An 18,252-nucleotide genomic window follows, 5' to 3' on the forward strand; every position below is an offset into this window, starting at 1 on the left:
ATTATGGTACGACATCATTTGTTGCAATTTATAATCATTTCATCAATAATTCAAATTTAGTAAACCACATTTAGTCATGATATCAACTCATGCATTTAACACCCCAAATATTTCATCAATTGCATAATATTGTATCTGCGGGACATAATATGATATTTATTTAATCAAAATCTATTATATCCAAATATTATACTATTCTTTATATAGAACCATCCTTCAGGGATATTATATCATCTACGATAAACTCATGATTTGAATATTATTCTACTATATCACTCTACTGGAATGTAATCAAGTGTTTAAACACACAACATTGATTTTATAAACCTCGCTCAATATTATATTTATGAAAAATATGATCAATATCCATTAGAAATTTCACAAAAATTAAACACAACGTCAATGTGTGATGATAAAAGAATTTTATTATATAGAGACAACTTCTAGTTGTTATTACGTGCAACTTCTGGGTGCAATCATATACAATCAATCTATTAAAAACAACGTCAAATAGGTGTTGTCGATAATACCAACATCATGTAGCTCAAGTGAGATAAAAAAAATCACTTTTACAAATGTTAAGTTTTGAATCAATTATAAATTTAAAGACATGGAGTGATATTAACATTCTATCAACATCAAGAATATCACATAGAGATCACATAATATCACTTATTTGAAGCATGAATATGTAATATATTTAATATGTGAGCAAGATATAATGTGTGCCCATAAGCCATCTCTTCCAAACCATAATATATAAGTTTTGTTATCTCAAAATTTGGGATGTCCTCTAAGAAGAAAGATTAAATATGGACAAGTAAGGATCCGTGTATCATATATTAATCTGAGATACATAGAAAAGACTAGAGGTAAGGTCATATACATAATGTACATAGATAAGAATGATATGGAATTTTTATCTCTCTCATAGAAAAATTAGCCAAGTCATTAATAAAGCTTACTATCAATTTAAACTCATATGAAATAGATAATGACTTGAGAAAAATCAATTTTAGGATAAAATGGAGCACATATGACTCATGACCTTTTAAAGATTAGGACGACTTACTGTTAGGTCCAAAGTATCGTAGAAGGGGGGGTTGAATACGATACTCACTACAATTTAAAATTCTTTCGAATCTTGCGGATAAAGAAATTGCAGTCCTGTAATGGGTTTCGTGTTCCGGATATTTATTGGGTCGGTTTCTGAGGATATGAAAATATTAAACCAACACACAATATTTTCCAAGGTATATCTGTATATTGATAAATACCTCGAAGGGTGCTATAAATCCAAACCCGAAGGTTGGCTACAATGGCTACTACTACGTACACTCACAAACCCTAGCTTCTAAATATATATATATATATTACAAAACTAAGCTATGATTTATTTGTGTGTAGTAGTGTGCAAGGCACAAAGCCATTCCACCATAAAGGTGGTGGAGAGTGTGTGTTGATAATGAACCCACATCTCAAGTATTTATAGACTTCTCATTAACTAACCCTAGTTAACTTTTGAAGCCAAACTTGCGCCAGATTCATATACATACATGTATATGTATTTGAAGTTGCGCCACATGACTTAGAAAAAATCTAAGTCATTTTGAACTTGCGCCTATACAGTGGAGGACTCCACTGTTATTTCTCCGTTGACTGTTGAAGTTGCGCTTGACCTCAACTTGCGCCTAGGTGCTCCTGTATGGACAACACTTGGTTTTAACCAAGTCAGGATTCAAACTTGCGCCTACTATACACAGGGCATGTGTATAGGCGCAAGTATGTCCCATACTTAGCCAAATTTACACAAGTACTGAACTTGCGCCACATGTAGAAACAATCCCCTGTTCTCTCTCCTAACTTGCGCCTGATGAGTTCTGTCACTGTGCTTCACCCTTCTCTCTCTTCAACTTGCGCTCAAAGATCAAAGTTGCGCTTAGGACTCCTTCCACTGTGCTTCCTGTGTCTTTGCCTTAGGTTTTGTTTCAACCATTTGCAAGTTGCGCCACACAGTGAACAACAGTAGCTTAAAGAGATTGAAACCCTAGCTCCATGGACACATGCAAACCCTAGGTTGCCCTTGACACCTGACATCATCACATGCATGCATAATATATATAATATAATATATTATGTTGTTATTATATTAATAAATAAAAGTATATATAAATATATACACACATATATATTTTATTTATATGAACATATAATAATATATGTACATATATTTAAATATATTCTCATATATTTAAATATATATAATATATAATTATATGTAAATACAAATGTAAATATATATATAAATATATATAGAGATATATATAGTTATTTATAAATATAAATATAAACATAAATATATATAAAGAAAAGTATATATAAATATATACATATATATAATATTTATATAAACATATAGTAACATATATATACACATATATTTAAATATATTCTCATATATTTATATATATATAATATACATATAACTATGTGTAAATACAAATATAAATATATATATATATAAAGATATATATAACTCTCTCTAAATATATATATATTTATGCACATAATATAATATATATATATACACTTAATTATATAATTGCTTATGTAAAATATAAATACATATATATTATATATATTTATTTAAATATACATACATATAAATATACATATACATATGTTTAAAAAACATATATACATATATATTATATATATTATATTTAATTAAATATACATATATACATATATATAAATATATTTGTACATATACAAATATATAAGTGCACACATATAAAAGATAGGTCACCTGATATGGCTTTGTGTGGAAGCTTGACATATGGCATTTGAGCAGAGACTTGATACAGCTTGCAGAGGCTAGGCATTTGGCTTGGCTTGAGTTTGGAACAAATGACTTGTTATGACTTGATCAATTCTTCGATTGATAAATACTTTGCAAACTCCATATGTGCTGACGCTTAGTGCACTGGTCTGGTTCACAAGCGACTAACACTGAAGTCACACATTGTACCTTCTTTGTCAGCAAACATTGATCAGTTGGTTCCGGGTTAGTTTATGCTTCAGTTTGTTGATTATAAATAACCAACCAAGATATATAGAAATATCTTGCTTCAGGGGTTGCACTGAAATCTTTCGAGTACTTGGACAACATCTTCATTGCTTCCACAATCTTGAATACTTCAATCTTTATTCTTCACTGAGGCATGAACATATTAATGAACTTCTTCCAGTGAACTTATTCCTTCAAGACTATAGATGGCTTCTTCAACCTTTGTCTTCGTATCTTCCGATTCCGGTGCAGGCGTAGTGTTATTTACTTGTCCTGTTCTATTGTTGAGTTATCATCCCTATGTAACAGATAGGGTTGTCTTTACATTTAGACTTACAATCTCCCCCTATTTGTTTGTTAATCATAACAAGCAAATCCTCTGGAGGATAACTCAACTAACACTAGAAAAAGTAAAGTCCTGGACTAGTAAATAATGCTACAAAGTTTCTGGATCATATAATACATTTCCAGATTTCATGAATAGAAATAACAAATGTGCATATCACTTTTATTTCTCTGGTTCTTGCTTACCTGCCAGATAATCCTCATAGTCTGTCTTGAAGAGAATTCAAAACATTCCATTATGCAATAGACAATCAGCAGCTTCATTGAATTCTTCAGTGGTAATGAATGAGTTCATGTCTACCACTTACTGAAGAATAGATGTATCACCTTATACTTCTCCTCCCGTTACCTTGATCAGGTTCCCCTTGGTGATAAGTAGTTGTCTCCCCTTAGATGAAAGATCAATCCTCCTCCTTAGTTGAAAGAAGAATCTCCCCCTCAGTAGTACACAGCTAAAGAGTAGATTAATCCCCCTTAGTTGTAGACAGCTAAAGAAAGCTAACTTACTTTTTCTTCCCCCTTTCATATATTATCCCCCTAAATATATTCTCCCCCTTAGTTGTGGAATCCTCCGAGGATATGTGGTATCAAATATAGTCAAGGAACGTGTACAATACTTCCTGTACCAAAAGATAATCTCCCCATAGAGAACTAAACAACGCTAAAGCTGGGGTCGAAGAAAGAGTTCAGAAGAAGGGTTTACTTTGATTGGGTTGGTCCTTATGCTGAAAGAATAGGTTCCAAAGGAAAAGTAATGCATAAAAACTGACATTCCAGTAACAACATCCACTTTGTCTTTAGGTATAAATTTTGTAATTAGTGGGTGTCTCACTAAAATGTTCTGCAGGTGTATCACTCAACACTCAATTTTCTCTCGGTTTTTGGGTAAGGGTGTCACTCACGAGTTCTGTAAGTGTATCCCTCCACACAAATACTGAGCTTCCAAAATGCTGAGTACCTGCAAGAAAATCACCTTAGCCACCCTTAAAGGGGGTCACCGGTGGTGCAATGGGAGTTCGTAATTCCCAATCCCTGCAGACTCATCAAATAAATCCGAATCATGGTCCACAAGTTGCCAACCACTAAGTGGCTTATCCAATTAAGGATCCAGAGTTGTTTGCTCTGGGAGGTTAGACAAAGGCTTAATTATGGCAAAAGCCTAAGTCCTCCTCAATGTCTGTGAAGACACTTGATTCAAGAGAATCATCAACCACAAGTTCACACCGTGAAATGGAATGAACCGTAGTTGCTTCCGTCAATTCTTTCAACAACATGTGAGTTTTCGATACTAAATATTATAATATGTACCTCACAAGTGTTTCACTCTTCTCAATATCCTATGTGTTTGCACTCACTCATGCTCACATATTTTTCATTCTGATATCTCACTGGTTCTTCTCAGAATCTCACCAAGTGTTTAACTCTCAATGTTTGGCTCACAGTGTTTCTCTCAGCACTCAAAGTATGGTCTTCTGTACCTGCATGAGAAAATCACCATAGCCCCTACAAGAGAGGTCACTGGCGGTGCAATGGGGTTTCGTAAATCCCCGATCCTCAACCGACTCATCAATAAATTGACTCATAGTCAGAGAGTTGCCGATCTCCTATAAATAGGAAATCCATTCCGATTGGATCCAGATCTGTTCTTATCTGGGGAGGGAGACGAGAATCCTGAAGATTTGGCAATTGAGATCCTCGTTTCCTCCTTACACCTGTAAAGGCATCAACCATCTTATTTACCGTAAAATGGTAAATGAAGAAGTTGCTTCTGGAACAAAACCTTTAACCTTACTGTGCACTCTCTTGTATTGTGTCCATAAGATTTTTTGTTTAGGCTCTTCATCAGAGTGATTATTGATGATGTGCTTGACTTAATACAAGATGCTCTAACTGACGAGCGAATTTCAATGGACTCATCCTGTTGAGAGAATGATTCCAGAGACTGTTTAATTGCCTTTTCAGCTCTATATTCTTTTGGGAGAATACAGATGAGCAACAGTTACCTCAAGTTTGAAAACACCTTTTCTCTTTGAGAGGTAGAGCTGTGGGTACACTATCCCTCACATCCTTATTTGCTGCAACTAGTACAGTTTCTCCCTCATTGACCTCTAGTCTAATAAGTTCCTTATTACTCCAGGGGAAAAGTTGGGATGTGTTCTGAATTTTGTTTTATAGTCTGGGATAAAGATTGTTGGTTTTCAACCTTCTGACTATCTAGGAAAGCCAAGAGGCTGATTAAGTTCCGAAGAACAGAAAGAGATATAAATGCATTTTAGAAAATCTATGCTTTTGAATGAAAGCAATTGCATTTAATCTTTTTAGGAAAAATGAATCAGTTGTGATTGTAAAAATGATTTTCATAAAGAATGACAATCACAATCGACGAAAGAATCAAAGTTTTCCATTAAAAACTGGTTTGAGTACGAGAGTCTGAATCTATGCATAAAAGGTTTAAATGAACTTGTCTTTTGAAAAAGACACAGACTCCTGTTTCTCACTACAATTTGAAAAGGAAACAAGAAAATTTATGCGCTACAGTGTATAAAGCACTCGCCACACTAATTAGTGAAAAGGCCTCATAGTAGCACATCGTCAAAACAGACGCTGCAAGTGACAAAGATCACCAAGTACACAAATACAAGATAATCAATGTCTCGTCCTATGACGCTACATGTATAGATGCAAAATATTCTAAGAAATATTTATGAAATAGAGTAGTGGATACCAATTGTTGAAATCAATTGATAAAGAAATTTCTTGACAGAAACTCACCACTCCAGAACATAAATACGAGACAGAATAAAGATTTTGTTGTCTCCCTTGTACTCAGAATATTAAACACCTAAAATATATTAGCACTAGTGGTTTTAAGAAATATGCAACAATATTTCACCAGTGCCAATACATCACAATCAATTCACAAATAAAACATCAATAAAGCATCAAAAATAGATACCAAATTAAATATTTTAAAAAAGAACTAATCATGCTTCTATTATTCTATCAAAGTTAATCATGAAACAAATAAGCATATAATTGTGGATCACAATTTAACTAAGATAAAATAATAATTACCTACGCAATATCATATAATTATCAGATCAGCATATAACAACTAAAATCATGACAATCATACAAAGATATTCGCAAGCCCGAGGGAAAGTTGAAGAAAAGTTCACGAGTCTTATACAGATAATCATTAAACACAAGTGAACTCACACAACTCCTCGCAGAAAAAATTAACAATTAATATTAGTGATCTACATATAAGCATCCAAAATATCACTAACACTAAAAGTATCACAACTATATGCAGTTAGACATGAAATAAATCATCAAATATCTAACACAAATAGCTATGCTTCGTATATATAAACTAATATAAATGGATTCAGCCTAGAGAGAATCTAAGTAACTCTACAAATACTAGTATATCATGACTAAATTCTAACTAGATTCTAACCACATACCAATTACTGATACAAGTCACAAGTCTAGAAACAAATAAGTCATGCTTCAGATTTTATACCTATAAAAATGAATTCAACCTAGAAAATAATCCTAAGTATGTTCACAAATACAGATACATCACGACCAGATTATGACAAAATTCTCTACTAGATACCAATTGTTAAAGAAGTATAGTTCAAGAAAAATAACATAATTAAATCATGCTTCATGTCATATCTTAATCATTTAAATCATGAACAAATAATTCACTTAATTGGCATGCACCATAATTTAAATAATTTGAAATAACAAACACTCATGCTAAAACATATAATCACCATCTAAGCATGCAAAACAATAAACATGGCAATCACATATAATAGCAAAAAGCACGAGGTACTGGATTTTAAATAAATTCAGAAGTCCTATGTATAGACAATTTAATACTCATGAATTCATTTAATAAATACGATAGACATACTCATGAAATAAGTAATACCTAATAGAAAATATAGTATATGATCTACTTGCAGTTAAGTAAAGTGATAAGTTGAATACCTCTGAGACTTGACATTTCAGTTGATGTACCTTTCTTGTACTGATCAAGTCCAGTGGTTGTTGGCATAAGTCTTGGCAGGTCTAGAATCTTCCAAAATGCGCATATTCAAAAGATCTTTGACTTCCTTTTATTGCCATCATTCTTTAGGCTAGCTGGTAGACCATAAAGAATTGCAACTTTCCAACAAACTCATCATATCACTAATCTGCATTCACTTAGCAATTATCTTGCACAAGTGACATTAGTCCACATATAATATAATCATGGTATCACAGCACATATAGTCATATGTTTGTGCCTTGTATCATGAGAGGTAATAATTTGGATACCAAATATAACTCTAGCAAACAGATATTAAAATAATATGCTAGTCAGAAGTCATACCATGTCCGTGACCATCATCAAGTCTTGGATAACAACTCATAGAGAGCTGGTGAAGAAAGAGCATACAAATTCCGTTGGATCTGCAACTGCAAAGTCCTTGAAATGTTGCATGAAGCTTCATCTTCTAGCTCACTGTAATATCCTGAACCCGAGTCTCGTCAATGGTGCTTTAGTTCAATCATGAAGGTCGTTGAGTCCCTTAAGATGTAGAGTCCTGAACTTGAAGATTCTGTTTCCATAATCTTCATAACCTTCTCATTTGTAATAACCCTAAGCAACCAAATTGGCTTGTCCCTCGTAACAGAGCCAAAAACATCCAGTTGGAATCTGAATACCCGACAAGTACTAGGTATAGAATTGTCTTTAGGTCAGGGTATCAGAATCCGCACAATCTGCTTTCAAACTGATTGAGATCATCTTGCTGTGCAATCACTCAATCTGGATCCCTTTAAGAGCTTCTAAATCTTCCTCTAGTTTCACTTCATATTGAAACTCAAAGAAATAACATCTTTTTACAATAGCTCTCCTAGTCTTCACTTCACCGTTCGGAACATTTAAGAACTAGAACCCGGGAATGATATTGACTCCAAACCCTTTGTCTAAGCAGATACGTTCTTGATATGTCCTGTTCATCTTCAATGTGGTGTTGAGTTTGACTAGTGGATCCACCAAATGCTCCCCCTAAGCTGTTGCTGGGATCTCCTTAATAATCCTTATCCTTGCAAAGAGATTCTGCTTGGATCTGAATCATTATTATACCAATAATATCACCTTTAACAGCTTGGAGCAAAGTGTCGTTCAATGTCCTGTCTAGACTTACAATCACCTTCTGTTGATTAATCACAATCACCCTGTAGACTGTAGACTCCATAGAGTAGCCGAGGAAAGTATTCTTTGATCTTCAAATGCAAGACTTTCAAAGAGGCATTTTCCTCCAAACACATACCAAAAGTTAGTGTTTGCTTCTGATTGGCTACTGACAAGAATGGTGTCTTTCTGGATTTATCAATGATCAGGGTTCATCTTGATCAACCTTCATTTGTGACGTCTTGTCCTTCGAACACATACGAACAACACGAAAGAATCTAGAGTAGTCAATGATCATCGCAAAAAGATATTTGGCTTGTTTTAGACATGACATCAACTGATCCGTAGAAATCCATACGTATCATCTGAAGCGGCTCAGTAATGTTGATCATATCTTTGCTTCTGTGCGATGCTCCTTTGACTTCCCTATTGACATACCTCATAATCTTCATCCACAATGAATTCCAAATGAGGTAGTCCTCTCACCAATTCTCTTCTTACTAATAAAAAGAGGTCCTTGTTTTGACATACAAGTTTGAGAGCTTCAAGTGCCATAGCTAATACTCATCTGATGAAACTTCACTATCGAAATAGCTCACTCCATCTTCAATTATAGTTCCATATTAGCTACGAGCAGATTCACATCTTTCCTGATTTGAGATAAAGCACTATTCCATGAACTGACATAATGTCCTTTGTCAGAGAACCGTCTGATACTAGGAATGTGTGCTTTGACTCTTCCAAGAAAGATATGCTTCCATGATGACATTCCAGGAAAACATGCATGTCCCGTAAGAGAATCTTCGTTGTCATCTTCCAAAGATTATTGACGGAACTGCTCACACGATTACATTTGCTAACAGGGTACTTTTGTGAATCATATGATTTCAGCTACTCAGCAAACAGAGTGCACCAAAAATCATATGGAATATATGTAACCTGCAATCACAAATGGAAAGAGTTCTATGGTCCCCAATCATAACTGGGTCCGGATGGATTAGAGATTTTTCTTTAACAGTGGTAACAACAGAATCAACCTTAACATGCTAATTCTTATTTAGACATTGCCCTAATGTGATTTTCAAACATGCTTTTCTAAAATCAATGCAAGTACACGGACATGCATTCATGACAAGAAAATAAGCAGACATGATGTTGAATACACGTGGCAAATAATCAAAGATAAGACAAGAGCAAGGTAGGCAGTTATGCAATTCAGAAGATTCAGTACTCTCTACTTAAACCAATTAACACAAGTGTAACAGGTAGCAAGTAGAATTACAGATATTCAATAATCTTCTAAGAGCATAAGGATCTGATTCCAATCTGTTGTTATATGGCATTATACTATCTCTATTACCTAAGTTAGTTTTAGATCTAACATGAAGTTCTAAAGTTCTACTAACACAAGGTAGACATTCCATCATAGAACAAATAAATTCCTTAACAAACAATTCAGATAAATAAGCAAGTCTAATTGTACTAGGGAATCTGAAATAAAGTGTTTTAACAAAGTTATATATGCTAGGATCATAACCCCTAAAACTAAGAGTTATGTTCCAAAGGAAAGCTTCTAATCTCACCATTGCAAATAATCAAATCCTAAATATTCATACACATGTTAAGAATCTGCTAAAGACACATGCACAAGATTATCATCAAACCTAGTTACTAGAGAAGTGATCTAGCATACTAGTTCAACATTATCTATTGTGATGCTATCATGCTTGTGCTTGTGTGTTAAACAATTCTACTCAGAGATTTATAACATGCTTTGAATATAAAGAAATATATATTGCATAGTTAGAAAGAATTCGTACCTGAGATGTGCGAGTTGAGTCATCTTCAGAGAATGCTAGGATAGCCAGATAACCATAATCATCCTTCTCATCAGCAACTGATCCAGCTCACACCTTTCCTAAAATAGCATAAGAACTTGTTGTGATGTTTCTTTCAAAACATCCACTTGAATTTCAGACAAGCCCCATCATCCTTGTTTGTCGAGGCTTCAATATATATAGCAACCCTTCTTTGCTAAAGATACCAATCAATATTGTGTGTACTTACCAACTCAGTTTTCAAACAACCTGTCGAACTAAACCCCGAAGAGTCTCCACTTGAAACCAATGGATTCCATCTGAATCTGACATGACTAAACCTCTCAGACAGTGTTATGCTAATCCTTGAAGTTCTGTCCTCACATTCTTCAAAAGTGTTAACTTTCGTCGACTTGAGCTTCCTCAAATTCAGCAGTTACAAACTCTTCTATTCAATCCTAAGGTTCTGACATAAATGCACGAAACTGATTTGGTGCAGTAGTAACTCGATAATTATATCCTTAAACCTCCACAGTTCTCTGTCTTTGATCTCAACTGATTCCAGATAAATTTAGCATTGGTACAATTCAATGTGTAATTGTATATCCCTGAATCACTGAGTTAGATTGAAATCCCTTGAAGATTCGTCCGTAAAAACTTCTCTTTTCCTACTGCCAGTGGTGCCATTCAAAGTTGACATTCCGAGCCCTGGAAAGATGCTTCATTGTAGATGTAGCAAATTCCCATCCTGATTTGGTGATCTGATAATCAAGTCGGAGTAATTACTCAGATCAAGGCCTGAAGTACCTTCTTCAAAATCCACTTTTAGTAGTTTCCAATCAGTCTTCAATAGAATCTTCTTCGAATCACAATCAGCTTTGTCGAACATAGAAAACTGTTTCTAATAATCCTTTGAGTAATCAATTGGATTGGGTCATCAATGTACTTCCATTACCGGTTCTGAGAATCTGGTATTTGAATGCCCGGTGTTTGTCTTGTAATCTGTCAGCCTGATCTGTCTCAACTAGATGTCAATCTGATTTGTCTTCGAGTAGAATAATTAAGAAGGTTACGGGACACTTGATTGTTTAAACTAAGTTTAAATTATAAAGAAAATAAATTTAAAAATAAGTTTTAAAAAATAAAAGAAAATAAAGTATAAAATAAACTTAGTTAAATCTATAAAGTAAATTTAAATATATTTAAAAAATAAATTCAAATAAATTCATAATAAACTGAATAAGTTTAGAATAAATTTATTTCAAACTCATTTAGTAAATATATTAAAATTTATTAGATAAATTTAATTTTTGAAAATATTCAAGTGTCTCGTCTCCAATTAAATCATAGCTTCCAAAACAAACGAAATTGAACCCTTGAACTTGAACTTATATCCATAATCAGTTAAATCCTCTTAAATTTATATTTTATATTTTAACTTAAATTTAAATCATAAACTATACAAATTTAAATAATAAATTTATAAAAATTTATGATAAACTTGGTAAAGTCTAAGAGTAAACTTTACAAGTCTAAAATAAATTTAAGCAAATTTATTAAATGAATTTAGTAAAGTTTATAAAGTAAATTTAATTAAGTTTATAAGATAAATTTAATTAATTCATAATAAACTCAATTAATAAGTTTAAAATAAATTAAGTCAAATTTATAAAATAAACTTTTTAAAATTTAAAGTATAAATTTATAAGTCCCGGTCCAAAGTTCAGTATCCGACAGATAATCCTTGCTTAGGCCTACGGACAAATTCAGCAACACAAACCGGAAGAACATTTCTCCTAATCAAATATCAAAAGCTAGGTTCTTGATTATCCATACGATAAGGATCCTGATTTGTATATCAATCAGCCTCGCTCTGATACCAATTGTTAGGTCCAAAGTATCGTAGAAGGGGGGGTTGAATACGATACTCACTACAATTTAAAATTCTTTCGAATCTTGCGGATAAAGAAATTGCAGTCCTGTAATGGGTTTCGTGTTCCGGATATTTATTGGGTCGGTTTCTGAGGATATGAAAATATTAAACCAACACACAATATTTTCCAAGGTATATCTGTATATTGATAAATACCTCGAAGGGTGCTATAAATCCAAACCCGAAGGTTGGCTACAATGGCTACTACTACGTACACTCACAAACCCTAGCTTCTAAATATATATATATATATTACAAAACTAAGCTATGATTTATTTGTGTGTAGTAGTGTGCAAGGCACAAAGCCATTCCACCATAAAGGTGGTGGAGAGTGTGTGTTGATAATGAACCCACATCTCAAGTATTTATAGACTTCTCATTAACTAACCCTAGTTAACTTTTGAAGCCAAACTTGCGCCAGATTCATATACATACATGTATATGTATTTGAAGTTGCGCCACATGACTTAGAAAAAATCTAAGTCATTTTGAACTTGCGCCTATACAGTGGAGGACTCCACTGTTATTTCTCCGTTGACTGTTGAAGTTGCGCTTGACCTCAACTTGCGCCTAGGTGCTCTTGTATAGACAACACTTGGTTTTAACCAAGTCAGGATTCAAACTTGCGCCTACTATACACAGGGCATGTGTATAGGCGCAAGTATGTCCCATACTTAGCCAAATTTACACAAGTACTGAACTTGCGCCACATGTAGAAACAATCCCCTGTTCTCTCTCCTAACTTGCGCCTGATGAGTTCTGTCACTGTGCTTCACCCTTCTCTCTCTTCAACTTGCGCTCAAAAGATCAAAGTTGCGCTTAGGACTCCTTCCACCGTGCTTCCTGTGTCTTTGCCTTAGGTTTTGTTTCAACCATTTGCAAGTTGCGCCACCCAGTGAACAACAGTAGCTTAAAGAGATTGAAACCCTAGCTCCATGGACACATGCAAACCCTAGGTTGCCAGATTGAAACCCTAGCTCCATGGACACATGCAAACCCTAGGTTGCCCTTGACACCTGACATCATCACATGCATGCATAATATATATAATATAATATATTATGTTGTTATTATATTAATAAATAAAAATATATATAAATATATACACACATATATATTTTATTTATATGAACATATAATAATATATGTACATATATTTAAATATATTCTCATATATTTAAATATATATAATATATAATTATATGTAAATACAAATGTAAATATATATATAAATATATATAGAGATATATATAGTTATTTATAAATATAAATATAAACATAAATATATATAAAGAAAAGTATATATAAATATATACATATATATAATATTTATATAAACATATAGTAACATATATATACACATATATTTAAATATATTCTCATATATTTAAATATATATAATATACATATAACTATGTGTAAATACAAATATAAATATATATATATATATATAAAGATATATATAACTCTCTCTAAATATATATATATATTTATGCACATAATATAATATATATATATACACTTAATTATATAATTGCTTATGTAAAATATAAATACATATATATTATATATATTTATTTAAATATACATACATATAAATATACATATACATATGTTTAAAAAAACATATATACATATATATTATATATATTATATTTAATTAAATATACATATATACATATATATAAATATATTTGTACATATACAAATATATAAGTGCACACATATAAAAGATAGGTCACCTGATATGGCTTTGTGTGGAAGCTTGACATATGGCATTTGAGCAGAGACTTGATACAGCTTGCAGAGGCTAGGCATTTGGCTTGGCTTGAGTTTGGAACAAATGACTTGTTATGACTTGATCAATTCTTCGATTGATAAATACTTTGCAAACTCCATATGTGCTGACGCTTAGTGCACTGGTCTGGTTCACAAGCGACTAACACTGAAGTCACACATTGTACCTTCTTTGTCAGCAAACATTGATCAGTTGGTTCCGGGTTAGTTTATGCTTCAGTTTGTTGATTATAAATAACCAACCAAGATATATAGAAATATCTTGCTTCAGGGGTTGCACTGAAATCTTTCGAGTACTTGGACAACATCTTCATTGCTTCCACAATCTTGAATACTTCAATCTTTATTCTTCACTGAGGCATGAACATATTAATGAACTTCTTCCAGTGAACTTATTCCTTCAAGACTGTAGATGGCTTCTTCAACCTTTGTCTTCGTATCTTCCGATTCCGGTGCAGGCGTAGTGTTATTTACTTGTCCTGTTCTATTGTTGAGTTATCATCCCTATGTAACAGATAGGGTTGTCTTTACATTTAGACTTACACTTACTATATATTAATCATGTACAATTTATGGATTAGAGAGACATTAATAAATTATGATTTCCTTTTTTTTTTTGTGGATTCATAATAAATCGATCACATGTACACAAATATAAATTTGTCATATATCCTATTTGTCAAATTAAAAATAATGTAGTGTACGAGAAAGTGAACGCAAGTGAGAATCATCACATGAATTCTACACATATTTTGAGAGTGACATAATATATAAATCTATAGTAATCCACCGAAGGTAATCATCAAAATTATATACAATGATCACTGAAAATATAATATGGCTGAAAAAATAGCAACATGATTTTTATTAGTAAAAAAAAACAAGTATCTCACACATATTCAGATTCCAAGAGAGCCGAGAACAGAGATCCAAAATATTTCATCCAATTCCAAAAGGGTCCAAAATAGTTTATTGAAATCCAAAAGAGTCAAAATAATTTACCCAAATCCAAAAATATCCAAATAATGTGTTTAAATCCATAAGAGACTAAAGCATATCCATATCAGTCTATACTAACTCCAAAAACTATAAACATCCACATATCCAAAATCGATTATTTCAAAAGCTATTCCAAAAGCAAACTTAAAAACATGTAAACATCTAAAATGTCAATTTATGTATACTTGGATGAATTCACAACTTACATGTATCATATCAAGAATACTAACTAGTTTAAGTTATAGAAAATTAAGGGACTATTCCAAAAATATCCAAAACCTTTCAATTTTAATGTACAACTAATTTAATATAATTTTAGGAGAATATCAAAACTAGCATCACTCAAACATATAAATTTAGTATAGTACCATAAAATGAAAAGAATGGTGAAGGGAGGCTTACCTTAAAATCTTATGACTTGATGATCAATTCATTTGAGTTCAAGATTCCTTACTTCAAGAATGTCGTCTTTGAAAGACCAAAACAAAATAGAAGAGGGAGCCGTACAACATATAACAAAATGAAAAAGCATATCGTGCTGATAACGTGTTATGTAATAATATATGTAGAAAGAAAGTTGAGAGAGCTAGACAAGAGAAAAGAAGCAGACATGATTGTATTATTCATCACATCATATTGCAAGCTCAACAAGTGGCTTTTATAGGTCCTTGCTAGATAAGTTACAAGACAAGTGAAAAGTCAAAAGTCACATACATTATTGATAGGTCAATCCAAGAGCCAAAAGTCATGAGGTCAATCCAAGAGCCAAAAGTCATCCACCTTTATATTTCATAACAATTCTAATTCAGTAGTGTTAATGTTACTATTTCCCATCATCCTCAATTTCTTAAGTTGAGCATTTATCGGTATTGTGTGGTATCGTGTGGATTAGTAATATGTCAATATTGGAATAATGACAAATCATCTGCGAATCGTATTGATTTGCGCAAAAGACGAATATTTAGAGATATTTTTTTTTAATAAAATAAGACTAATATTTTGAGATGGAGGGAGTTTTTTACTTCTTTATTAATTGATAAGAGCATTTTCAACAAATTAGTTATATGATATCTTAAACTATGAGTTTATGAATAGTTGAGAAGCCGCGCGTTGCGGCGACCTATAAAAATTATATTAATAATTCAATATTAATATTTGTAGAATGTAATAATTTTGTGGCTGTCTATAAAAAATAATATATTATGATTAAAAATTAATATTTGTAAGATAAAATAAATTTTATATTATAAAAATCTTAATGTAATACCAATACTAATATATAAAATTGCAAAATTGGACTATAATTCATGGTGAAAAAATGAAAATAAATTTCTACACGTAATTAACAATTTGAAGCACGACGAATCTTAATTTTATTTGTTTTTTTTAAAAAGTAATCATATTCTTACATTGTCACTTTCCTTTAATATTTTTGGATTGATTGTGCACAAAAACATCTAACTTAAATCCGTGAGATAGCGGTCTATAACTACCCTTACTTGTAACAACTTTTATTTTTTAATACTGTATAAACAGCCTTCACTTAAAAGTTGCTTAAACGGAGCAAACTGATAATGCATGAATAATATTTTCCTGTATACAAAGTAAATCATATAAAAATTAACAATAACAAACATGTCCCATAAACAAAACAAATATTATAAAAGAATAACCAACAAACGTACATCACTAATAGTTAATTTATTGATATCATCCATTAAAATCATGTCAAGATTATATTCTTCTCCCGTGTTTGGATTTGTCGACTCCCACATAGCGGTCTATAACTAGCTTTGCAACACCCTTTATATTTTTTAATACCGTATGAACAGTCTTCACTTATGGTTGCAGCAGAAGAACTGTGATATTAAGAGAGAGTGGGTTGTGTTTAGATGATTCAAAATCCTACAACTTATAGGGGTATTTATAGGTGCAGAGAGACTTGTGTGCTACTCTTTCCCATAATTAAATAATCTGAAACAAAATCAGATTAAAACTTTCAAGCTGCGATATTCCATAAATAATCTAAAACAAAATTAGATTCTGAAACTTGCTTCTAATATATCCGAAACTAAAAAAGGTTGTTCTAATTTTTGATATTTTTCATCCGAAAATTTCAGAAAATTAGAAAAATAGAACGGAGCGATGTGTGAGGCGCCACCTACACGCCCCTCGCTTCTCCTTTATATAGAAAAAAAATCAGATTAAAAATTTCAAGTTACTATATTCCATAAATAATCTGAAACAGAATCAGATTCTGAAACTTGCTTTTAATATATCCGAAACTAAAAAAGGTAGTTCTAATTTTTGATATTTTTCATCCAAAAATTCCAAAATATTAAAAAAAATAGATCGGAGCGATGTGAGAGGCGACACCTACACGACTCTCGCTTCTCCATTATATAAGTATATTGATTTTTAGAAATATGCTACAAATCCTAGAGTTAAATCTCCATTAAAAATTACTTTCCTCGTTTCGTTTTTAACAATTAAATTTCAGTTTTCATCTTTTGCACATTCTTTTTCACATTTATCATTATTTTTTTGATAATAATTTTTGAATTTAATATTATTATAATAATAAAAAATATAAATATAGATTATTGTTGAAATTACAACTTAATATAAAATTTTAAAAATCATTTATTATATATTTAGAAACCACCGCAGAATGCAGCTGCATGACATACTCTAATGTCTATAAAATCGGAATATTCAACAACCAACAAAAGGAAAAGAGGTAATTGCATATCGCACCCCGTAAGTATCGTTCAAAAATGATAGAGTACCGATACTTTAAGAAACTCAACTCGCACCCCTTATCTTTACTTTTCAAAACCGATATGCACCCCCTGCCGTTAACTTCCGTTAACTCAGTGCACTCCGTTAAGTCAGTATATATATAATTGCAATTCGGACCCCCTAACTTACGTTCAAAAACGATATTGTATCCATATTTTTGAAAACTCGAATTGCACCACCTATTTTTACATCTCAGGAACGATACACACTCCCTCCGTTAAATTCCGCTACCTTCCGTTAAAATTCTCCCCCGTCTCAATTTACATGTCCCTTTTGCTTTTTGAGGAGT

The sequence above is a fragment of the Daucus carota genome, chromosome 3 (genome assembly GCF_001625215.2).
Source record: "Daucus carota subsp. sativus chromosome 3, DH1 v3.0, whole genome shotgun sequence".
NCBI lineage: Eukaryota > Viridiplantae > Streptophyta > Magnoliopsida > Apiales > Apiaceae > Daucus > Daucus carota.